General features: G+C 61.2%; 1 protein-coding gene across 1 annotated transcript in view; it reads left to right on the forward strand.

The window, feature by feature from the left end:
* The first annotated feature begins 2,259 nt into the window (after window positions 1-2,259).
* Window positions 2,260-24,090, forward strand: part of CXXC5 (CXXC finger protein 5) — a 38,775-nt gene continuing 16,944 nt past the window's right edge. The window contains exon 1 of the mRNA XM_042789986.1: window positions 2,260-2,359. The gene's annotated coding sequence lies outside the window, so the exon portion shown is untranslated. The remainder of the gene's footprint in view (window positions 2,360-24,090) is intronic.

Here is a 24,090-nt window from a genome sequence, read left to right on the forward strand (position 1 = left end):
GCCCGCGTTTGAAAATCCCAGTTGCTAAATATGCGAAAGGCGCATAATTAACAAGACGTGGATCAAATACAAACAGCGCATCCGTGCTGCTCCCCCCCCCCCCCCCCCCCCCCCCCCCCCCCCCCCTTACATTTTTTGTTTCATTTTGAGGCGGGAGCAGGGTGGGAAGCGATTTTGCATTCCTGTGAAAAAGGAAAAAAAAAAAAAAATCAACGGCAACACAAACCCAGTTTCATTTTTGTCAGGGTTTCTGCTTTCGGGAGGTTTTGGTTATTTTGCTGGCAACTGAAAAGGCTGCAGGAATTGGGGGTGGTGGTTTTTTTTTGGGCTGTTTGTCCCTGGAAAGCTGCTCTTGGCTGAGGAGTGGGGGTTTCATGAATTCTTTAAACGTCCAATTTGTCAGTGCCCACCCCTCAAAGGGAAAAAAAAAAAAAACAAATCAAAAAACAAACAAAAAAGAAGAAATCTCCCCCCTTGCCCCCCCAGCAGCAAAAAATTTTGCCAAAAAGTTGAACAGGAAACTTCTGGGCCAATTGTGTCCCCCTGCACTGGGGCCAAACCTGGGAGGGATTTGTCCCCTCCCTCCGGGTGACTTATCTGGACCATTGATTATTTGCTGTTTATTCAGGGGGATTTCAACGGCTGCTGCACCCCGGGGACCAGGCTCTGGGTGCAGGGGTTCCATGGTTGGGGTTCCTCACCCCCGGACCAACGTGATGATCCAATGGGATGGGGGGGGGGGGGGGCTCTGCATGGCGGGGGGTCCCCCCCTCTGCACCCCAGGCACCCTGGGGTGACCCTCACTGCCGAACCCCTGCTTCCAGCCACACCCCGGTGGAGGGGACAGAGGGATGGGGCACCCACAGGGGACACGGGGGGACGGGGTACATGCGGGGGGGACACCCCACGGTGGGGACAGAGGGAAGGAGCACGTGCTGGGGATCACCCCGTGGGGGGGACAGAGGGACGGGAAACACTCTGGGGTCATCCCACGGTGGGGGACACAGAGGGATGGGGGCCACCTGCCAAGGTGAAGCTACATGGGGGTGGATGGGGGCTGGAGGAGCACCCTGGGGTGACACCCCCCAGAGCACACGGCTCGTGGGGTGCAGGGTGACACCTCTGGGGCTGGACAGGGGACAGGCCATGCGGTGGAGGGGATGGGGGGGGGGGGGGCGTGGGGATACACATGGGGATGTCACTCCTCAGGGAGGCGGGTGGCGGGGGTAGGCACAGCGGGGGTGACACCCCACAGCGGGGATGGGGACACTGGGGTGGCGCCCCATTGGGGATGGGTGTGGGTTGGGGGGGCGTGGTGGGGTGACACGTGTGGGGGTGGTTGTGATGTGGTGGGGCAGGGTGAAACCCCTGGGGACGTGTGGGGAGTGGGGTGCACAGGGGGGGTGACACCCATGGGGGGGTGGGTGAGACATGGGGGGGGGACATCACGGTGACACCCATGAGCGTGGGGTGAAACCCGTGCAGGACGGGTGGGGCATGGGGATGTACAAAGGAGGGTGACACCCGTGGGAGTGGATCAGACAGGGAGAGCACAGCACAGTGACACCCCCTGGGTGTGGGTGGGACATGGGGGGGAGGGACTACTGGATGACACTCGTGGGGGGCAGGTGGGAGATGGGGGGCACACCAAAATGGCATCCCATGGGGGTGGGTGGGATGTAAAGTGTACAGCAGGATGACACCCATGGGAGTGGGTGGGATGGGGGGGGCACACCATGGTGACGTCCCACAGGTGCTGGTGGGACACGGTGGGGGGAGGCACAGTAGGGTGACACCCGTGGGGTTGGCTAAGATCGACACCCACGGGGGGGTGGGCGGCCCATGGGAGTGCAAATCAGGGTGACACCCGTGCAGGGCAGGTGGGACACGAGAGGGACAGCACGGCGACACCCGTGGGGTGGCTGGGACACAGGAGGGGGACACGACACACCACGGTGGTACCCGGGGGGGGGGGGGAAGACACGGGGGTCGCAGCAGGGTGAAACACGTGTGTGCGGGGGGGCGGATGGGACACGGGGTGGCCGGGGAAGGGGGGCACACTCCAGTGACACCCGTGGGGGGAGGACGGCACAACGGGGTGACACCCGAGGGGGGTGACTGGGACACGCCGCTGCGGTGGGTGTACACCGCGGGAGGGGGGGGGGGGTGTGCGGCAGGCGGCGCGCGCGTGGGGCGGCGCGGCGTGGCGCGGCGTGGCGTGGCGTGGCTGGGCGCGCGGGGCGGTCCGGTCCGGTCCGGGTTTTGCCGGCAGCCGCGGGCAGCGGCGGCGGCGGCGGCGGCAGCGCCGTGCAGCGCGATTCGGGGGCTGTGCACTCCCAGAGCGAGCGGCGATGTGGAGGTGGGTGTGCGGCGGCGGCGAGGCACCGTGCCCGCCTCGGCTCCCCTCTCAACGGGGCTCCAACCCCGCCCCCCCCCCCCCCCCCCCCCAGCTCCCCGGCGCCGGGCAGGTGCTGACCCCCGCCCAATCTCTTCCCCCCCCCCCCCCCCCCCGCTCCCCGCTAGCCCCCGCTGATCCCGGCAGCGCTGCCCGCAGCGGCGGCGGCTCCCGGACCGCCGGGTAGGTGCTGGCCCCCGGGGCCGCTCCGGCGGGGGACGGCGGAGTTGGGGAAGGGGGGTGTGTGTGTGTGGGGGGGTGGGGGGCGGGGGGGGGGGGGGGAAAGGGGAAAGGGGGGGAGAAGAAAAAGTTTGGCGGGGGGCGGCTGCGGCTCGCCCTGCTCCGCCCGGCGCCGTTACCGGGCTGCCCGCGGCGGCGGCGGGGCGCGGAGCTGGCCGCCTGCCCGCGCCGGGGCCCGGCCGGTGCTGCCTGCGCGGCGCCCGAGCGGCCCCGCCGCTTCCCGGGAGGGGCAGCGGGGTAACGAGCAAAGTTTTTCTCCGTGCGGCTGAAAACCCCCCCCCCCCCCCCCCCCCCCCCCCGCTTTTCCTCCTCCCCCGTCCCTTTTCCCGGTACTCCGCACCCCGGCGGGGATGCGCTAAGAGCCAGCGGGGGGAGGGATGGGGGCGAACCACCCCCCCCCTCCCCACACCCCCCCCCTTCTCCCCACACCCCCCCCCGCCGCCGCCCCGGGCCGCCGCGGCATCGCCCGGTGGTTTCCCGGGTGACAATGGTGGCGGCGGGGCCGTGGGGCGGCGGGGGCGGCCGCTCTGGCAGCGCCGCGGCGCCGGTGGGGGGTGGTGGGCAGCGCGCCCCGGGCAGCGCGCGGGGCCGGCCACTGCCACCCGCGGCGGATCTCGCGTGGGGGGGGGTGTGTGTGTGGGGGGGGGCGGTGGAAGGGGGGAGCCCCCACGCCCGGCGCCTGTCGCTCGCAGCGGCCCCCTCCGCGCTCGGGTTCCCCGTGTGGGTTGCTCTCGCCTCCCCCGGGGGGTGCGCCCGGGTTTCAGCGGCAGTTTGGCTCCTCCACCGGTGACCGGCCGTGGGAGCGGCGCCGCTCGCCATCGCCCAACCATGTGCAACAACTAACCCAACTTTATTATCCACCCCCCCCCCGCCCTTCCCAAGTAATTTCCTCCACTCCCCACCCCCTCCCCGCTTCACCTCCAGACGGGAATCCCAAACCTCCCGCTCTGGTGGGGAGGGCACCCAGCACACCCCGAGACCCAAAGATCCTGCCGGATCCCAGCGTCCGCTGTGTAATATCCCTCGGGCGCGCCTGGCGTGGGTGCTGCTAGCCCCAAAGCCACCGTGGGTTTTGCGAATTGTGCCTGAACCTTGGTATTATGGCACCAAACTCCGCTGAATCGCGGCCCCACAGGCCCCATGGTGGTGTTTTTTTTTTTTTTTCCCTTCTTATTTTATTTTTATTATTACTATTTTTTTTTTTTCACCGCATCCCCCAGCCAGCGACGTCCTTCTTTGCGGGCCCGTGTTTGCTTTGGGTCGGTTTATTCTTTGCTGGAATGATTGATTGGGGAGAGGAGGGCAGGGGGGGGCGGTGGGATGGGGATGAAGGGGGGGGGGGGGGGGCAAAGCGTCGCTGCCTGCCCCGCTCCGCGTCGCACGCATAAACAAAGCTGCGCACACATCCTGCGATAACGGATCACATGTGTGTGCCGCGCCGTCGCCCCTGACCCCGGCCGGGCAACCTTTACCCCCTGCCACCCCACTCCCTGCCAGCGACCCCGGGAACGGGGCGGGGGGTGTGTGTGTGGGGGGGAAGACCGGGGAGAGCTGATGTGCAGAGGGGACGGGGGGGGGGGGGGGGTTTGAGTCAGGATTTGGGGAAGGGGGGAGATGCACAAGCCTGGCTACCTGGGGCGCGGGGCCGGAGCCGGCGGAAGTTTTGTTTCTCTGGAAACGGGCCCTTGCTGTGTCAGCAGCCCCTTTGTGCCGCTTTGTCCGATTCTCCCCCCCCCCCGCCCCCCGGCCCCCTCGCTCGGCGGCGGGGCCGCACCTGGGGCTGCGGAGGGACAGAACCCCCATCTCCGCTCCCCAGCCCTTTGCTGCTCCCTGGGGAGTTGGGTTGCATCCCCCTCCCCGGGAGGGCGATGGGGTCGGATGGGAAGGTGGCGGGGGGGGGGAGGGGGCGGGGTGGTGACCCCAAAGGTACTACTCAGAGGCATGGAAACCCTTCTCCGTCCGTCTGTCTCTCCTTAAAATTTCTATCCGGAAAAGCTTTGCAGAACCATCTTCTCTGGCAGCAGCCCCTGTTCGTTCCCAGCATCCGAACCCAGCGGGGACGCCAGCTCTTGCCTCCCCGGAGGTGCCGGTGGCTCTTGCCACCACCACGTCGAATTCAAACCGGTCGCGGCGTCACGTGGGCCAAGCCTCGAACCCGAAAAGTGTCACCGCGCGTGGTGGCTCCAGCTCCCGGCGGATACCCGCCGAAGGCCCCGGCGAACCCGGGATGCCGGTACCGGCGTCGCCCCGACGATGCCGCCCGGCGAGCTGGTAGATGTCACGCCCTGACCTCGGGGTGTGTGTGTGTGTGTGTGTGTGTGTGTGTGTGTGGGGAGGGACACGACGCCGGGATGATGGGGACACGGGGACGCGCCGGCGTGCGACAACAAAAGCAAAGTAACAAAGGACCCGCCGGTGGCGCTCAGAAGTTCGTCCCGGCCCCCTGCCGTGGCCGTCCGGGGATTTGGTGGCCTCGTGGGCACGGAGGGCGTTTTGCCTGTTTGCCGGCCCCGGGGGGGGGGTGTGTGTGCAGGCAGGGTTTTTGGGGGGGTTGTTTGTGCTGGGAGCTGCGCATGCCCCCCCCCCCCCCCGCCCCCATCTCGGTGGGAAGAAGGCAGGAGGCAGCCGAGTCGTCCTTGACATGGATTTTGTGGCGGAGATGCGGGCAGCCGGCGCCGCGCTGCCAGGCGCCTGCCTGCACCTCCTGCCCGTGGCGCGAGGTGGGCGGGCAGGGGAGGGGGGGCTCTGGGCACCGTGCCCCAAAATTCAGTCTGTCTCTCCTCTCTCTTCTCCTTGGCAAAGGTGGGTGGCAGGGGAGATGCTGTGGAGGGGGTGGGTGTGTGGATGTTTTGGGGATCCCACACCCTGGGGGGTCACTTACCCACTGTCACCTCCCGGTGTCACTGGGGCCATTCCAGGCTGGGGACGGGCAGGTGTTGGTGGTGCAGGTGATGCGTGGGGATGGTGTCCTCTTCCCAAAAATTGTCCCCTCTGCCACAACTCCTGCTTGGGGGGCTGGGAAGAGGGCCGGCTCCTAGGCGCTTGGCCCTTGCAGCCAGCATTCCCCCAGCACCTCCTGCTGTGGCCGTTCAAGGCTCAGCTGAGGCTGGATCCGGCCCCGGCTGGTCCTGGACCCTCCACTTCCATTCCCCCCCCCAGCAGGGACATTCCCCAGAGTGGCCGGAGCGGTTGCTGCTGCTCCCCTGCCCCTCCTTGCCCTGCCGGTGCATTTGTTTTCCCAAACCCTGGCTGTAGGAACAACCTCTTGATTAAGTGTATTAATAGTTAAACTTTCAGCTCATAGCTTAAACTCACCAGACCACGAAAAGCTCCCTCCTTTACTCATGCTCTGTTGCTCAACTAAAATATTGCACTCAAAAGGGCTGGTTTTTTTTTTTTTTTTTTTTTTTTGCTTTCCCCCTCCCTTTCCCCTGACTCGACTTTGACTCTTGGGAGCATGGGGGGTCTTGCAGGGCCCCTGTACCTGGGAAGGACCCCCAGTTGTCCCCGCTGCCTCTTGTAGCCACCCCTGTGCGAAGAGCTTGGGCATGGAGCTTGGGGGGAGGCTTGCTTGGCCAGGTGTGTGTCCCCCCCCAGTGAACGGGGCTCTAGAAGCTCAGCCAGGCTGGAGAGGAGGATGAGAACCACCATCCCAGGAAGAGGGTGGCCCCCCATCCTGTTGGCGACATGAGGATGGGCTGCAGTGGCTGGGGAAGGGATGGAGACGCTGGTGGTAGCTGGTGTGTGGGATCGGCTGTTTTCCTGCCAGGCAGGCGATGGAGCAGGAGGAAGGGTGGGAGGTTCAAGTGTGCCAAGTGCAACGTCCTGCACTTGGGCTGGGGGCAACCCCCAGTCCCATCATGGCCTGGGAGGGGATGGGTCAGGAGCAGCTCTGCAGAGGACTGGGGGATACTGGTGGGTGACAGATGGGACGTCAGCCAGCAATGTGGCAGCCCGGAAAGCCAACCGTATAACGGGCAGCATCATGGGCAGCATGGTCAGCAGGTTGAGAGAGGGGATTGTCCCCCTCTGCTCTGCTCTCCTGAGACCCCCCCTGGGGCACTGCGTCCAGCTCTGGGGTCCCCGGAACATGACAGACAGGGACCTGTGAGAGCAGATCCAGAGGAGGCCACCGAAACGGTCTGATGGCTGGGACAGCTCTGCTGTGGAGGGGGGCTGAGGGAGTGGGGTTGTTCAGCCTGGAGAAGCCTCTGGGGAGACCTTACTGAGGCATGTCAGTACTTAAACGGGGCTTATGAGAAAGATGGAGACTTTTTACCATGACCTGTCATGACAGGATGAGGGGCAACAGTTTTAAACTGAAAGAGGGTGGGATTAGATTGGAGATAAAGAAGAAATGTTGTGCGGTGAGGGTGGTGAGACACCGAACAGGTTGTCCAGAGAAGTGGTGGATGCCCCATCCCTGGAAGTGTTTAAGGTCAGGCTGGATAGGGCTTTCAGCAACCTGGTCTGGTGGAAGATGTCCCTAGCCATGTCAGGGGGTGGGCTGGATGGTTTTTGGAGATCCCTTCTGACCCAGGCTCTTCTGTGGTTTGATGAAGAGGGGCAGTGGCGTAGGCAGGGCAGAAGTGAGGAGATGTTGGAGCAAAGGGTTAGCGGGAGGAGGAATCACCTCCAGGAGCCACCGCCTGGGAAATCCCAGTCCCAGGCCAGTGGGGGGGAAACATGTAGGTTTGCTCCTGCCCAGCAGTGGCTCTGCACTGGGGAGCAGGGCAGGATCAGGCCTGCAGCCTTCACCAGCGGGACGTGTGCTGGTGGGGAGGCTGTGATTCCCCATCCTGGGGAACTTGCTGGCTGAGCATCAGGGCGTGAGGGTGAGGAGCAGCCTGCGTCCCTGGCCATGGCCCATGTCCTCTGGGGGACACCCACGGTGCTGGAGCCCTGGGAGGTCTCCAGGGAAAGCCAGGCAATAGGACGGTGTGAGCGCAACGTGTGGCTGAGGGTGAGTGGTGAGTCCCGTTGCCTTTGGGAGAGTCCAAAAGGGCACATTTCACCCTGGTCACTGGCCCTCGGGCACCTGAAGACCAGAGTCAAAAAAACCTTTCAGGTCCATCAACATCTCAGTGCTGATGGTGTGAACGTGCCATTCAGCAAGTCCTCACGCTGCCCCATAGTCTCTCCTTTCGGGGTGCTGTGGGGCCTGGGGGGGGTTCATCGATAATGTCTTTGGAGTGGTTTCATCCTAGCTCGTCTTCTCCCGTGGCTTGCAAACAGGTGGAGGGTATTGACGGTCTGAGATGACAGCCTTTTCTACACATGTGACAGCCTATTATTATGTGAATAAAAGGATTTTTAAGGTCAGAAGGTTTTTGAGAGGCTGCCTTGGTGACTCTGGTTTCCACCTATCCATCGTTACGGCATGGAAAAGGGACTTGAGTAACAGCTCTGCTGTGTCCACCTTGTGAAGGCTTGGCTCCCAGGCTGTGGCCTTACCTTGAGATTTGTGGGTCTGGTTCTATGTCCTTGTCCTCGAACAGTGTCACTCATGCCAAACTATCTTCCATCCCCTGAACTTGGACATCCATTGTGCTGGGAGGATGAGGAGCCATCACCTCCCTAGAGTGATGCTTGCAGCATGGTGGCCCAGGTGTGGGAAGATATGTGGTGGCCTTGACACTGACACTGGTGACAAAGAAAGAAAATGACGTTTTCTGATTTTCCAAGCAGGATGTGCTTTTCCACCTCCACTCTCCCAGCTCAGAGAGGTGGGAGCTGGAAAAGGGCTTAGGTCACTGGTTCTGCCCCATGTCAACTCTGTGATACACTTCTTCAGCAGGGGGATGGTGTGGGTGGTGGATGAGACCTATGCCACAGTGTGAGATGTAGCCTGTCATTCCTGGGTCATTTCTGAGATGGGCTTCATCCCAAGGGTCTGACTGCCACCTTCATGGTGCCAGACCCGGGGTGGTGGAAGGGCTGGGGAACAGCGCTGGCCTGGCCTCGTGGGCTGCAAGGTGCTTCTTGGTGACTCCAGTGGGTTCTGGGTGGGTGCTGCCACCCATGAGACCCCAGTTGACCTTGTCATATGTTTGCTCAGCACTTGCTGAGCTTCCTGGGGATGGCCCAGGCTTGAGCAAGGGTTGGGCTTGTGCTCTGGTATTATGAGATTGGGCATTTTCACCTCCAGCTTCCTCTGGTGCTGCTGTCTCTGGTCATCTCTTGGTTTGCTGGTGGTTGCCCACTGTTGGAAGGCAGCCGTGGTCGTGGCTGCAGCTGCGGCTTGATGGATGTTTCATTTTTGCCTCTTGAGTTCGTGCCTGTGCTCCAGCTCTTCATAGAGCTATCTGGGCAAAATCCATTTCCCACAATCTTCCTTATGAGACTCTTCAGCTGTGCCCAAAGAAGCAATGCAGCTCTATCCACTTGGACTCCAGGTGGTCTCTTGGTCTCCCCAAGTCTCCTGGGGTCATCGGTTCTCACTTCTTTTTTGCTGGGACCTGCCTCGTGACTTTAGTGCCTCAGCCCCAGAGACTGGCTGAGAAAAGCAGATTGGGGTCCATATCTGAGTCCCGAGTCTCACTTGAACTTTCTGAAGGCTGAGGAGGTGTCACTTGAACATCCTGACCCTGAAGGGTGCCAAGTGCTTGCAGATCCAGGTGCCCTCAGCTCTGCTGCCTCCATTCATTGTTGGCTCTTCTCCTCTGTGTCCACTTGCTGCTCAGAGGCAGGTTCCTGCTCTCCAGCCTCTCCTGGAGCTGCAGCGTGGCCAGGGAGGACCATTCATGCCCAAGGAGCATTGTGTCTTGGGCATGGCTTGAGACCCTTTGACACTGGTGCAAAGCCTGACAAAGGGTGGCCGACACCCCTGGGAGATGCAGATCAGTGCTCTGCCCTCTGCTTTGCAGGAGTCCGTCTTTGGGTTTGGGTCCAGGTCAAGGGAGGGCAAATGAGCGGTGCCACAGATGTTACTTGGAGGCTGTGGGGGGTGTTGCCTCCTTTTATAGACTTGTAGAATGGATGAGTTGGAGGGGACCTTCAAAGATCATCTAATCCAACCCCCCCAGATCTAAGAGCATCTTCCACCCCCGTCCAACCTGGCCTTGAACCCTTCCAGGGAAGGGGTGGCCACCACTCCTCTGGGCAACCTGTGCCAGCGCCTCACCACCCTCATTGTACAACATTTCTTCCTGATGTCCAACCTCACCCTACCCTCTTTCAGTTTAAAAGCATCGCCCCTTGTCCGGTCATGACAGGCCCTGCTAAAAAGTCTCACTCCAGCTTTCCTATAAGCCCCCTTCGTATGTTGAAAGGTCTTTCAGCAGGTCCAGGTCTCGGCTGGGCCATGGGGAGGTGAGAGCGGCTGGTGGCTGGGACATGGCAGCAGGCTTGCGGGCGGCCCGCGTGGCTGAACCGCAAGTGCTGGGCTGGGTCATCCTTTCCCACCTTCCCCTCCTGCATCCGTCTGGCTGGGATCGCAGCAGGGAGGTCGATCCCAGGCACCCATTGCTGCCGGGGTGCCCGTGGCTGCTCTTCGTCCCTGCACCCCGCTGCCGGCTGGGGGACTTTTCCTCCAGTTCCCGCAGCCTGTGGGAGTGAGTGGCCGAGGATTGCTGGCTCGGGGAGCGCTCCTCTTGCCCTCTGCTTTACCTTCTGCATCTCACTAATCTGATGACCGGAGGTATGCGAAGCATTTCAAATATGGCCTTGTTAGCTGGCTCCGGACAGAGCACGCAAGAGGCATTTCTTCACACTCCTACTCCAGCCGGCTGTTGCTGTTCCCTCCTCCCATGGGCATCCTGCTGCCATTCGCCCCGCGCTGGCTGGGATCAGCGGGGCCAGTCGAGCCCATCCTGCCCGGCCGCTGGACAGACGTGTCCCTTTGCAGGTTGGCTCTCCGCTGCACCAGCGGGTGTGGGCGGGCGTCGGGTCCCGCGGCGATTTGAGAGCATCGTTGGGTGGGTGGGCGAGGGGCAAGCGGGTGCCGGTGCTGGGGAGTGGGATGTCCCCTCTGCCCGCAGCCTTGGTGGGTGCCCAAACCTCCCACCGTGTGCCCAGCCCGCTGGAATAGACCTGGAGGGGCTGCCCAGGGCATGCGTGATGAGTGGCCGTGTAGTGGGGGGGGGTTACCAGGGAGTCCCCTGGGGGCAGGGGGCTCTCTGAAAGGCACTGGGATGGGGAACACGGGATGGTGGGTGCCGGCCCTGGTGGGGAGCACCCAGCATGGGGAGAGGACCAGGGGAGGGCCATGATGCAGCTCTGGGCGCAGGGGAGTAGGGACCCTGGGATCCCCAGGGAATGGGGGCTCCCCAGGGGGACCACAGCTCATCTCTGGTCGGCTCTCCAGGGTGGTCCTGGCAGTGCTGTGCCCGTGAGGGTGCTGTGGCACCCACCTTGGGGTCCCGTGCCTCTGCCTGACCCGGCGAGCGGTTCATCCCGTCCGTCTGACCGGCTGTGTTCATCTGTGCCTCCTCATCCCCTCCGTGCCCTGGTGCACATCTTGGAATCGGCACGCCGGGTTGCCCTCCGGCCGGGGCCCCATTGCCGACGGCGCTGCCGTGCTTTTGATGTCCCCGGCGTCCCCTGCCTTGCTGCGGCGGCAGCGGGAGCCTGGCAGCGTCTCCTCACTCTGCTGAAGGAGCTATTTAAAGCCGGGGCGGCGGGGAGAGAAATAGATGTAGAAGATGAAGATGGTGAGGGTGGCTCCGGCTGCCCTTGGGGACAGCTGGCCCAACGTTGGTGTCCCTGGGGAGGGGATGCCGTGGCCCGGCATGGCCTGGCACGGCCCCGGCAGGGCTGGGAGCTGGACGCCAGGCGTTTGCGCTTTAATGCATCAGGACAGCTTGCAAATTCCAGCCTGGCGCGGCAAGGTGCCGGCCGCGGTCGAGCGTGCGCTGTCTTGCGGGCGAGAGGGCCGCGCTGCCATAACCGGTTAGCTCACCGGCCGCTGGCGGGGCGCGAGGGCCCGCGGGGGGCTGGGGGGCTGCGGTGGGGCTGCGGGCAGCCCCTGCCTCCTGCGGTGGTGATGGGGGGGGGGGGGCTCTGCGCGGCCCCCCACTGCAGCAGAGGTGGGGGGCAGCCCTGGTGTGGTGGCGACATGGCTGGAGGTTGGCCTGAGAAGGGCAGGTGGGGGGGGCCAGAGTCCCTAGAGATCTGCAGGGAATTGTCTCCCCCATCCGCAGGGACTTCTGTCCCCTCCTGTCTGCAAGGACCCCTGTCCCCTCCTTCTGCAGTGAACCCTGTCCCCCTTGTCCCCCTCCTTCATCTGCAAAGCCCCCTGCCCCCCGCCTACAAATCCCCCTGCTTCCTCATCTGTAGGGACCCCTGTCCCCCAATCTACAGGAGCCCTGTGCCCCGTCTTCAGAGCCCCATGCTCCCCCCTGTCTTCAGGCATCCCTGTCCCTACCTCCGGCAGATCCCCCTGACCCTCTGTCTGCAGAGCCTCCCATGTGCAAAGTCCCCTGGTCCCCTCTTCTGCAGACCCCGCTGTCCCTGCCATTTACAGGCACCCCTGTCCCCTCCATCTGCAGACCCTCTTGTCTTCCCATCTGCAGAGCCCCGGGGTGATTCCCCAGCATGCCTGCCCCCGCCCCAGCACCGATGAGGACCTGGAGGCAGTTCAAGGGCAGCCGGTGCCATCGGAATCCCTGGGGAGGGAGAGGGGGTGGCCCATCATCTCTGTACATAGTGAAACTGAGGCAGGGAATGGCAGCACTGCTGCCCGTGCTCCCAGCCCACCGCCCTTCGGGGCCCCAGGTCTCTAGGGGACTGGGGGCCAGCAGTGGGGGATGCTCCTGGGGGTCCTCTTCCACCTCAGCCATGATGGTGTGCAAACTGGTGGCGGGTGGTTTTCCACAGAATCCTTTCTAAAAGGCAGTTTCTCATTCTTGCCCTAAATATTTCCTGAATGTTTGAGCCCATCAGTTGAGCCGAGGCCTTCAGGCTTTGCTTCCATTGCTCCGTGTGCCCGCATCTTCCTGCTGCCACATCACCACCCTTCTCCCCATCCTTCCATTCGGGTTCCTTAAATAAAAAAGTCTCTAAAACCACCTATTGGCCACCTTGCTGGGATAAAACGAAGTCACCCTGAGTGCTAAACCCGTGGCACCCAGGGGCCTCGGCGCACTCTTGCTGGGCTCTGGGTGCTCCCCAGCCCTGCTCCTGCCCGGAGCAGCCAGTGGTCGCTGCATCTTGGGCTGGCGGAGGATGGGGCTTTTTTCTTTGCAAAGGCGTTGGGGGATTAGTCAGAGGATTAGCAACTATGACCCCAGGTAAAGATTAGGACCCAAAAAAAAGGAAAAAAGGTGATTTTTTTTCCCCCCATGCTGATGCACCATGAAGATTAAAATGGGATGAATTCATGCCACAGCCGGCAGTTTGTTTAGTGGTGTGGGGGGGTGGCAGGGAGGGATGGGGGGACAGGGCAGTGATTGGGCCTATGTCTGTGGGTCTGGAGATGCCAGAGTCGGGGGGGTCTGGAGATGCCAGAGTCGGGGGGGAGCAGAGGACCTGGGGGGACAGCAGCAGGTCCCCAAGGGTCCCTAGGGGTCAAGCTGCCTGTGGCTGGTGCTGGCTGCAGGCAGCCAGAGCTGGCGGTGGCTGATGGGGACAGGATTTTTTGGGGGTGACATCTTGGTAAACTACAGCCAGCCTAATCCTGGAAATAATTGTCACTGGGCTGTGGGGGTGGCGGCTGCAGCAGCTCATCCCAAAGGCCGATAGCTAGGCAGATAAGGCTGGGAAACACCCCCGGCAGCTTCGAAGGCAGCGGGCACTAAATAAATGCTCCCTGGCCCACAGCTCTCCCCATCAGCCGTGGGCCATGCTCTCCTCCCACCTGAGCATTCTGGGCCGCATCCTGCAAACATTCCTGCCGTGTGGCTGCCTCCAAGGATTAGCTGGGGACCCGGAGCCAAATATTCAGGTGATAAAGCTCCTGCCTTTGGCTGGGCCCCCCTCCCTTGGTGGCTCTGGGGCTGTGTGACCCGAAGGGTTCCCGGCAGAACCTGGCAATCTCAACTTCCCTGGTGGCGGTGCTCCCCTGGGAAGCACCGGGAAGCAGGGACAAGGGGATCCCCTCCAGGACATGGAGGGTCTCCGCTGTGCTGGGGACATGTCTGCTCCCGCAGCCAAGAGAGGTGGCTGGGAGGGGACTGACTTCTCTGCCATGGTGCTCCCGTGTCCCTTTGGTGATGGAGGGGGGAGATGCCGAGACCAGGGACAAAGGAAATTGGGGAGACCCACTCTGGGCTGTCTGGCCTTTCTGAAGGACCACTCGACCGGTATGTGTACTGGGAAGAAACTGGAGTGGCTGTCTCTGGGGGGGGACGGGCCGTGGTGACCCCTGCGCAAAGCCGTGTCCTTGTCTCTCTCCTCCCTGTCTGCCCAGGGCAGGGCTGGCCCCAGGGGAATCCTGTCCTGGGAGCCCGGACCTCTGGGTGGGGGGAAGTGGAGCCAGCCCTGCTTTGGGTGTCTCCGGGCAGGGCTGACCCCGCCGTCAGAGCTGAGCCTTTTTTGCGGGGGTGAGCACTGACTCGGTGGTCAAACGCTGTTTTGGGGGGTTGAGCACAGGTTTGGAGGGCTCAGCACCGGCTTGGAGGGTCAACTGTCGCTTTAGGGGCTAAGGACCAGATAGGGGGTTGAGCACCATTTTGAGGGGCTGAACACTGGCTTGCAGGTCAAGCAGCAGTTTGGGGTGTTGGGCACTGGGATGGGGGGCTGAGCACTGGTGGGGGGGGTCAAGCGCTGTTTTGGGGGTCTGAGCACCATCTCAGGGGATGAGTGCTGGTTTGAGGGCTTGAGCACCAGCTTGGGAGTTGAGCACCATTTCAGTGGGCTGAACACCATATCAGTGGTCAAGCACCGGTCCAGGGGGCTGAGCACCCACTCAGGGGTTCAGCACTGGCTTTGGGGGGCTGGGCACTGGCTTGGATGTTGAGGAGCATTTTAGGAAGCTGAGCACCGGTTTGGGCATCAAGCACTTGTTTGGGGGGGCTGAGCACCATTTCAAGGGGCTGAGCACCAGCCCTGCAGTTGAGTAGGTTTGGCCACCACTTGCTTGGGCGTTTCACAGCCTCTGGGGTTGGATCCAGCAGTGGTGAAGGCCAACAGGCAGCTGGGGGCTGGATCCTTCCTGAGGGTGCTGGAGGGGCATATCCAGCCGAGGATGTGCTCCTGCCTCCCACCCTGTGCTGTGAGGCTGGGGGCTGGTGGTGCCTGGGGGGGTCATTCCTGCTCCCTCTTTGCTCCCTGTCCTACGCCGTGCGCACTCGTACCCGGGTGGCCACGGGATGGGGAGAAGCTGAAAAAGCTGGCTCTGGGTCCCTTCACTGGCACCAAGTGTGTGGGTGCATCCCAGCCCTTCCCTACCTCAGTTTCCCTCCTGCAGCGGAGCTCTTCCAGGGATCTCTCCTGCTGCATCCTGCCCACAGCCGTCTGGCTGCTCTCTCACTGGGCTGCTGTGGGGCATCCTTGCCCAGACAGTCAAAGATGGGAAGAAATGCCTCATCCCCACATCCCGTAGCAGGGCAGCTGGTACCCTGGGCAGCGCTGAGGTACCAGGAGCATCCCCCTGGGAACTCGGGTGCAGTAGGGTGTGCTGGCAAGCCCTCGCCAGGCCAGCTCTGTGCCTGAGCCTGAGCCTACTCTTCCAGCAGTCCCAGCAGCAGTCACTGGCCAGAAACTAAATCCACCAGGACCTTTTCCTGGAGCAGAGGTGACCCTTGAGCTGCTACCCATGCCCACGCCATGGTGCTGGTGTGTGAGGAGATGTGTGCAGGGAGTGCCATCCCCTTCCAGCTGAGCTGCTGCTGTTGGAGGGGGGAGAGCCATGTGGTCCCCTGCCCTGGGGGTCCGCAGGTCTGGGGCAGCACGAGGAGGTGGTGAAGAGGAACCTGAAATGTCCCCCAGCCCTGGGGTGAGGAAGGGTGCAAGCCCACTTTTTGTGCTTCGCAGGTCACCTTGAACCCTGCTGCTCCCAGCTGTCCTGGGGACCCGTCTGTCACCCTGCCTGTGCCTGGGGTGGCAGCAGCTGTACCTCTCCCTCCGCTCTAGGGAGGCCAAGGGACGAGGGCAGTGCTTTTTCCTGGCGCCAGGGCCATGCTGTGTCCCAGGGCTTGTCCCTTGTGCTGTCCCTGCTATAGCATCTGCTCTGGTAGCACCGTCGGGCTCCTCGCAGTGTTTCCTTTCTTTCCATGGGACGCAGCCCTCCTCCTCCTCAGGGATGCTCCCTCTTCTCCTGAGGGGTGGGGGATAAATCCAAACCAGGAGGAGGATGCTGCAGGCTCCGTGCCCAGCATCTGCATCACCAGCCCTCCCTGCTGAGGGGCTGGGCTCTCTCTGCATCCCCTCATGCCAGTGCTGTGTCCCCGTGGGCTTTGGGGGATGTGGTGGCACTGGGAGCTGGGTGGGGTGCGATGACATGACTTTAGAAGGTCCCCTCATAGGAGAGGGAGGAGTGACACCGCTGGGGACACCAGTCTCACCAACTCCCATCCTGGAGGACAAAAGCCTGCTCTTCCCCCACCCCGGCTGGCTTTGCCCTGGGATGCTGCTGGCAGCTGCACCCCCAGCTGCACCTCCAGAGCTCTCTTGGGGGGTGATCATGGGGCAAGGGTCCAGGGGTCTCCATGCGCCCATCCCATATGTGCCCAGGGACCCCATCCTGGAGCTGGAGTCAGCACCCTGGAGTGGGGAGCGGCTCCTGGGTCCCTTGGGGGCGGGCGGACCCCACCTGGCCCCACTGTCCCTGAGCACCCAGCGTAATTTTTCAGTTGGAAATAAAAGGAGACATTTGGAAGTACAGGGTTAGGAGAAGGGCCCTGGGCTGCCCACAGAGTTTGAAGGTGTGGGTGGGTGCTGGGGGGGCAGAGACTGTCACTGGAGCGTGGGCAGGCACTGTGCAGCATGTCTGGCTTTTTTGCTGGACGCAGCAAAACCTCTTTTCTCCCTGTCCCCCACTGTGCATGCTCGTGCTGGGGTGGCCACAGGATGAGGAGTAGCGTGAAAAACTGAATCTGGGTCCCTTGGTGTGGGTGCATCCTAGCCCTTTCCTGCTGCGCAGCTCTTCCAGGGGTCTCCCGGCTGCCTCCTGCCCACGGGGGTTTGGTTGTCCGGCTGCTCTCCCACCAGGCTGCCGTGGGGCATCCCTACCCAGACAGGCAGGGCAGGCAGGGATGGGGGGGGAACGTGGTGCCCCACAGCAGGGTGGCTGGTACCCCAGGCGATGCCAGGATGCCAAGAGCATCCCTGTGAATGTTCCCCTGGAAGTCTGGCCCATGGGTGTGATCCAAAAAACACAAACCTCCTGTGCCCTCAAGGCTGAGACTGCCCTAAACTCATCTCACGGGTGAGAATAGCTGCAGGGCAAGGATGACGCTTGGCCACATCCTTGCCCAGCTCTCCTTCAGCCACATCCCAGCTACAGGAGCTGCCTTGCTCTGGAGGGACTCTCTGGCAGGGGCCCCTGGCCAGGCTTTGTGCTGGGGGGGGGGCTGAAACGCGGAGGAAATCACGTGGTTTGGGGACCTGGGGCTTTACGGGAAGTGAGGGTCGAGGCGAGGGGCGGAGTGACCCCCCCGGGACAGCTCGGCTGGTTTGAAGCTCAGGATTGGGCCCCCAAACCAGCTGCCCTGCAGAGGCTTCCCGGCAGGCGCGGGGGCGAAGGGTGGCGGGGGGGGGGGGGGGCGGGGAGGGTGTGTGTGCGGAATGATGAGCCACCATCCCTCCCTGGAGCAGATGGTCCCTCAGCAGCAAGCTGCCCCTTCCGCATCGATTACCCGGGCTGGCCGTTTAACGATTGCTTTCTGGGGTTAATTAAACTCTCCTCGCTGAGGGCTGCTGTTTGGCAGGGCCCTACCTGCCTGCAACCCTGACAGACGCCCCCCCCCCCCCCCCCAAAAGGTGAGGGGGGGGGGGACATGAGCCTGTGGCAGGAGCTGGGCTTTGCTTCCAAGCCAAACCTTGCCCTTTATATCCATCCTGGAGCGCAGCGGGCGTGCCGGGAGGATCGCCGCTGCCGGCTGCCGTGCTCTCCAGGGCATCCCGAGCAAGGTCAGCTGCCGAGCCCAGCCGTATCCCGCTACCTGGGCAGCCCACAGGGGCGGCTGCCCGGCATCTTCCCCCGTGTACACTGGTTTTTTGGAAGCCATCCCCACTACCTTGCTCCCGGAGGGTTTGGGCTGTGACCGACCGCATCTCTATTTGCACTGATTGCGGAGAAAGGCGTCGAATATTTGGCAGCCAGACGGTCACTGTGGAGCAGCGTGGTTCGCAGAGCGGGTCGCCAGCCCTGCAATTGTTGGGAGTTGCTGCTTCTTGCATATCTAAATGTGCCCTTTCAGCAGGCGCTCTCGGTTGAAACTGCCATCTTTTGCCTCATTGTCAACCTCGGCGAGGTTACGCATCGTTTGCTGACTCACAGCCTCCTGCTCTAATTACTCGGCTCGACTCCCTCCCCCGAGCCGCCCGGCCAGTCCCTGCACATCGCTTCTCGTGGCCGGGCTGCGTTGCTCACCAAGGGGGGCTGGAGCTGGGGCACCCCCTGCAAACCCTCTCCCTGCACCCATCCCTGCCCATGGCCATTGCTCTGAGTCTCCAGGCGCAGCTGAAAGCCGCTCTCCTGGTCGCCTGCTCTGGCATCCCACTACTCGCACCCCCCCGGGATCGTTTTGGGGTGCAGCTGGTGGTGGTTGGGGGGGGGCTGGTGAGTGCTGGGTGGGCGAGCACGTGCCGTTGCCCAACCCATCATACCCATCATCCAGGTGCAATGCTGGGCGACTTCAGGGCTGGCTGCCTCACCAGGCACCCCCCCGAGCATCGCCCCGCAGAGGGGTGCTCACCCCCACGTGCACCCCATGGGCATCCTGGGTGCATAGCCCCCCCCCCCACCGCGGGGCAAGTGGGAGCCTGGCCTCCCCCCTCGGCAGCAGCGCTGGCTAGGACGAGTCGTGCACTAAACCCGTTAGCTGAGCCTCTTTGATCCCCATCTGATATGATCAGCCGGCCGGTAAGCTCTCAGCCGGGCGGGCCCAGCGTGATTTCCAGCGTCGCAGCGACTGGAACAGACGCCGCAATTACCGCCAGGATTGGGCTGGTCCCGCTCCTGGTCCTGCTCCTCGGCGCTGGCCGGGGCTCCTGTCTGCACAGAAACAAAGCTGCAAAGGAAAGCACTGGCTCTGCCCTTAAAAATAATAATAATTATTATTAATAATAATTTTTATATATATATATCTCCCCACTCTGAGCTTGCCATCATGGTGTCATGCCGGTGGGAAGAGCCTGCTCTCTGCTCAGGCATCTCGCTTCTCAGAGACTTGCACCTTCCAAGAAGAGAGGACCCAAACCCACCCATCCCAGCAAGCCAGATAGGTGCAGGGGCTCAAGTCGGCTTTAATTAATTTATTTTTTATCTCCCCTTGTGTTCATGCGGTAATATTGGGGCGGAAACAACATCCCTGCAAATCCATCTTGCTAACGGAGGTGAAACCAAGCCGGGTAATCCGGTGGTAACGACAGCGCTCCAAGCCGGGTAATGCAGTCGTGCTTGCCTTGGAAGAGGAGATATTTTATTTATTTATATATCAAGAAAAAACCCCATATATGTGTTTGCACAGGCTTCTGTCTGTCACAGAATGGTACGACCATGCATCTTATCTCGTAAAGCCATATTTTGGCCCTCTTTTTTCCCCCAAGAAAGTGAATTTTAAGCACTGGGAGACAGTGATGGTTTCTTTGGAGCTGTTACGATCTGCCATGTACAATAAATCCGTCTTAGTTTGTGGATTATTGGCCCAATAGACCGTAACAGCTCTGTCAGCCCCTCCTGGCGTGCTGTGTCCGGCGAGCTCAGCCTTCTGTGGGTTTTCCTTTATTTCTCGTATTTTTTAGCAGAAATTTGCTAAGGATTTTTCCATGCCATGTTCATGTACAGCAGCTGATATGGAAATCGCGGGAGCTCAGTTGCGTGCCCATTTTTTTGTTGTTGTTGTTTTGTTTTTTATATGTATTTCCCCTCTGAAAATACCCAAAGGTACAAATGTACATGTTGGAGTTCGAGCCCCCAGAATATGATGAAGCAGGAAGGCAGAGCTGGTGAGGGGTCAGGCTCCCTGTTGGACCCAGGGTTTTGCTGCTTTCCAGCAGGATTTTCCCTGGATGGCTCCGCTCCTGCCGGCTGTTGTTCCTGGTCCCCTGCGTTTGATCCAAGCCCGGAAAACCAGGATTTCCTGGGGATGGCATGGGATGGTGTGCTGGCCCCTCCATCGTCGCCGGGCAGGGTGCTGGGTGGCACAGGCTTTTGTCACCACCAGCCTGAATTTGAGGGGGGTCCGAGCCCCCTGAAGTGAGGGGAACCTATAGGAGGTCTTGCCCCGATGCCAGGGCACTCCCTGGTCCTGGTGCGTGGGCTCAGCACGGCCCTGGGTAATGCAGTGGGGTGACGTGGGATGCAGGCATGGGGTGAGGCATGGGGTGTTGGCGCAGGGTGAGTAGCGAGGGGTGGGCAGGGGGTGCCACTGTGGGGTGCAGGTGTGGGGTGCAGGAGCAGGCATGGGGTGCTGGTGCAGGGTGCAGGTGCAGGCAGGAGCGGGCGTGCTGGCCTGCCCTCTGCCACCAGCTTGCCTGTGCCCCGCTCTTGGGATGTTCCTCTTTTCCACGCTACCTGTTATCCCTGCTCTCCCCTGGGGATGCCAGGGGCCGGTGGCACGGTGTGTGTGTGGGGGGATTCGAGCTGCTGTAGGGATGGGGCAGCTGGGGGACGCACGCCTTTGTCCTTGAGACCAAGCAGGGGGATGCCTGCCTGGAGGAGGGCACGTGGGGTTTGGGATGGGGTGGGAGAAGACCGAGTGCTTGGCGCTGTCAGCGATAGCCCGTCGGGGACAGGGCTGGTGGGTGGCCCCCTCCGTGCCAGGGACAGCCGGTGCCGGCGGTGCCGCGGGGGGCTGCCGGCCCGTGGTGCTTTTAAGTTCCCCCAGCCCCTGCGGTAGGGGAGCCACTCTGGTCCCAGCAGCTCCATAAGCCCATTAAGAGCTCAGGGAGCCTTACGCCTCGGGGGTCTGCGGGAGGGACTTGCACCAGTTCAGCTTAAACCCCTTGAGCCAAAGCAGGGCCGCCCGATGCAGGGGCATGGGCACACGCATGGCCACCCTCCGAAAGTGCCTGTCCTGAACCCCCCACTGGTTCCAGCCACTTCCCTCAACTGCGAGGGACAGTGAGGGCTGGAGCCCTGGGAGCACCCTGGGGAGGGGTTTTGGCTTTGATGCAGTTAAAATGCACCGGTGGGGTAAAAAAATACCTCAAAACCCTTAAAGGAGGATCTTCCCCTTCCAGGTGCTGTGGTTCAGCTTCACGACATGTAGGAGAAAGGTGCAGGGGGGGCACATGTGTCCATCCGGGGTGCACAAGGAATGGGAAACCACGCTGGTCAAGGGGAACCTGGTTGGGAATTGTTGGGGAATTTTTTTCTACCCTTAACCTGGACATGCCCTATGTCAAATGTGTCAAAAACTACCAAAGGAGGAAAACCAACCCCCAAGTACGGGTCTTTGTGAAGCCCTTGGGATGGAAATGTGCCTTCCTCTGCTTTTTAAGTGCAGGATTCCCCACACCCTGCCCTCAGTCACCCCTTGAATTTGCTGACCACCTGCCAGAAGACCAGGACAGGTGGCATGGATGGTCCCTAAAATGCTGGCAACTCATCCTAGCCACAGGGACAGGTTACTTTCTGCCCAATCCACCATCTGCAAGACCAAGTCCCCCAGTGCTCCTGCTCCCTGGGGGCTGGAGGCTACTCGGGCTCCCTGCCCAGCTTGCCCCCACAGCCCCTCCTCATCCCCCGTGCTCAGGCTCATCCACCTTGGAGCATGTCCCTGAGGGCAGGGTGCAGGACTCCTTGTCGTGGCAGTGCCAGCATGGGGAAGAGGAGGAGGAGGAGATGGAGCAGACTGGAGAAAGCAGCAGATGAAGGAGGGTTTCCATCGTGGAAGCTGTGAGCAGGCAGTGGGGTTGTCAACCCTTTGGGTTGGTGCTCCATGCTCTGGAGACACCATTCCTCCCATCCTGGGGGCTTGCCAGCGCTGTGGCAAAAGGACCCGTCCAGAGATGGGGATGTGGCTGTTGGGTTTCAGGATCAAACCCTTCTGCACGGGTGAAGGAAGATGTTTCTCTTGCAGGGGTGTCGCCAATTGTTTTAGTTGTAGACCCTCAGAGCTTGGAGCCAGGAAGGACCAGGGAGTCCAGAAGGATGCTTACACCCTGTAATCAAGTCCTCTTAAAGCACATCTCCAGTGTGATAAGCTCACCACATTGAGCCCTTTCCAGCTCCCACCACATGTCATTTCCTTCATGCTCAAGGCTTGGTCTTGCAACTCTTCCCTATCTTCTGTGTTGTGACATCTTGTAGATGGCTGCAGTCCTCGAGGTCACACATAGAGTGAACCCCTCTGTTTCTTGCTGTGTGTCCTCCAGCTCTTTCATCTGAGGGTGCGCCTCCATCCTGACTCATGTTGTGGCTGCTGGTGGTGGTGGCCCCTTCCTCCTTCCCAGGGCCCCAGCTCTGTTTTCTGACAGCCTTGTGGCTGGTTCTTTGAGATCTGCCAGCTTCACACATCTCACTTGTGCTTTTTTGGTAAGGCACAGTGACGGTACTTACATTACTGTAGAATCAGAGAATGGTTTGGGTTGGAAGAGACCTTCAAAGATCTTCCAGTCCAACCCTGCTGCCATGGGGGACATGGCCCTGTCCAACCTGACCTTGAACACTTCCAGGGATGGGGCATCCACCACTTCTCTGGGCAACCTGTTCCAGTGCCTCACCACCCTCATCATACAACATTTCTTCCCTATGTCCAATCTCATCCTACCCTCTTTCAGTTTAAAACCGTTGCCCCTTGTCCTGTCACAACATGCCTTGGTGAAAAGCCTCTCTCCATATTTCTTATATTCTCCCTTCATATATGGAAAGGCCACAGTAAGGTCTTGTGGTTGTGTGTGAGACACCCAGTGAAAAACAAAGTGTTTTGTAGCAGTCCAGATGCTTTCTGCAGCCAAACTGGTGTCCAATTAGGCGGAAGCTGGGCTTTGTTGGTACAACCCCTCCCTACTGTGCCACCACATCCCTCGGGCAAGACTTCTTGTACCAACAGTTTTCTGGGGACTGCTTTCATAAAGGCTTTTCCCGTCAGATTGCCCACAACTACTGTTCTTCCGTCTTCTGCTAGCATGCTACAGAGAAGACACCCTTCTTGAGCTGATTCTTGAAAAAGTGTCCAAGAACCAAGCGAGCTGTTAGACATCTCTGAAGGAGAACTTGGCTTGGGTAGGTGCATTGCCTGTGCTCCTCTGGCCTTGGACACATTTGCCCATCCAAGAGCATGATGTGTGTTTGGTGCAGGTCCTGGTTGAAGGTAGAACTTCTACCTTAGGACATCACAGGTGGTCACCATCGAAGCCAGCGTTGGGGGGTCTTGCCACGGCAGCCTGGGCAGAGCACTCCTGGGGGGCCCCAGCGCCAGGGCTCCCTGATCCCCAAGATATGGTACAAAGCCTCCCCACGGCTCCACTCTCCTGGAGGATGAGGAGCTGGTTGCTCGCTGGGCTCCAGCAGCTATGAAGGGGACGAGCATCACCTCCTTCCTCTTTGTCCTGGGGTGCTCCAGCTCACCTGTTGCATTGGGCACTGCACCAACAAGGTCCTCTTGACCGCCCTTGTCCTTAAGTGGCTTGGGAGATTGGGGTCTAGTGCTGTGACTACCCGTCACAGAAAAGCCAACGGGGAGGAGAAGGGCAGTGAGGGTAGCAGGAGACCTGGGGACCAGTGAAACCAGCGTCTGAGCTGTTCTCCAGGGTGAACCGAAATAATGGAGCACCTGCAGAGCGTCACATGTCCTGGAAGTGTTGACAGCAAGTGTCCCCGTCCTCTGGTACCCACTGGCCTCGTGACAGCAACCTTCCCTCCACCCAGGTCTACAGCACTGTCCTCTTGCCCAACATCTTCCAGCCTGGCACGCAGAGCCCAGCAGGTCACGCTCAGCTCGCCTGTGCTGACTTGGGTTGTCCTGGGCTCTCCAGTTCCACCCTCGCTGCCTCTGGCAGGATCCGGCTTGGTGCTGGGCTCACCTGCGACCTCCCAGCCACGCCGGGGAGTGGGAAGTTCCCGGGACACATGGCAGCGAGCTTGGGCGAGCGCTTGTGTCCGAGCTAGAGTGTGCTGGGGTTTGCTCTGTATTAGTCTGGATTTAAAAGGAAAAAAAGTGATTGCTCTTTCCCAGTTCCTGCATTTCCTGAGAGCAGCCTAGCTCCTAGCTTATCTTCAGACAGCCTCAGGGGTATTCCCTTGGAGTTTGGGAGTTTAATCAGGCATTGCTGGGGCATGTGAACTCTGTGTCGAGTCGCCGTTCCCATGGAGGGGAGCGCCTCTTGCAGATATTTGGGTTGGCGTGCCTGGGCTGGGGGCTGGGCTGGCTGGGAACGCGCTGCTCCTTTTCCTGGGGATGCGACTG

The sequence above is a fragment of the Tyto alba genome, unplaced genomic scaffold (assembly GCF_018691265.1).
Source record: "Tyto alba isolate M040663 unplaced genomic scaffold, T.alba_DEE_v4.0 Super-Scaffold_17, whole genome shotgun sequence".
Lineage (NCBI taxonomy): Eukaryota > Metazoa > Chordata > Aves > Strigiformes > Tytonidae > Tyto > Tyto alba.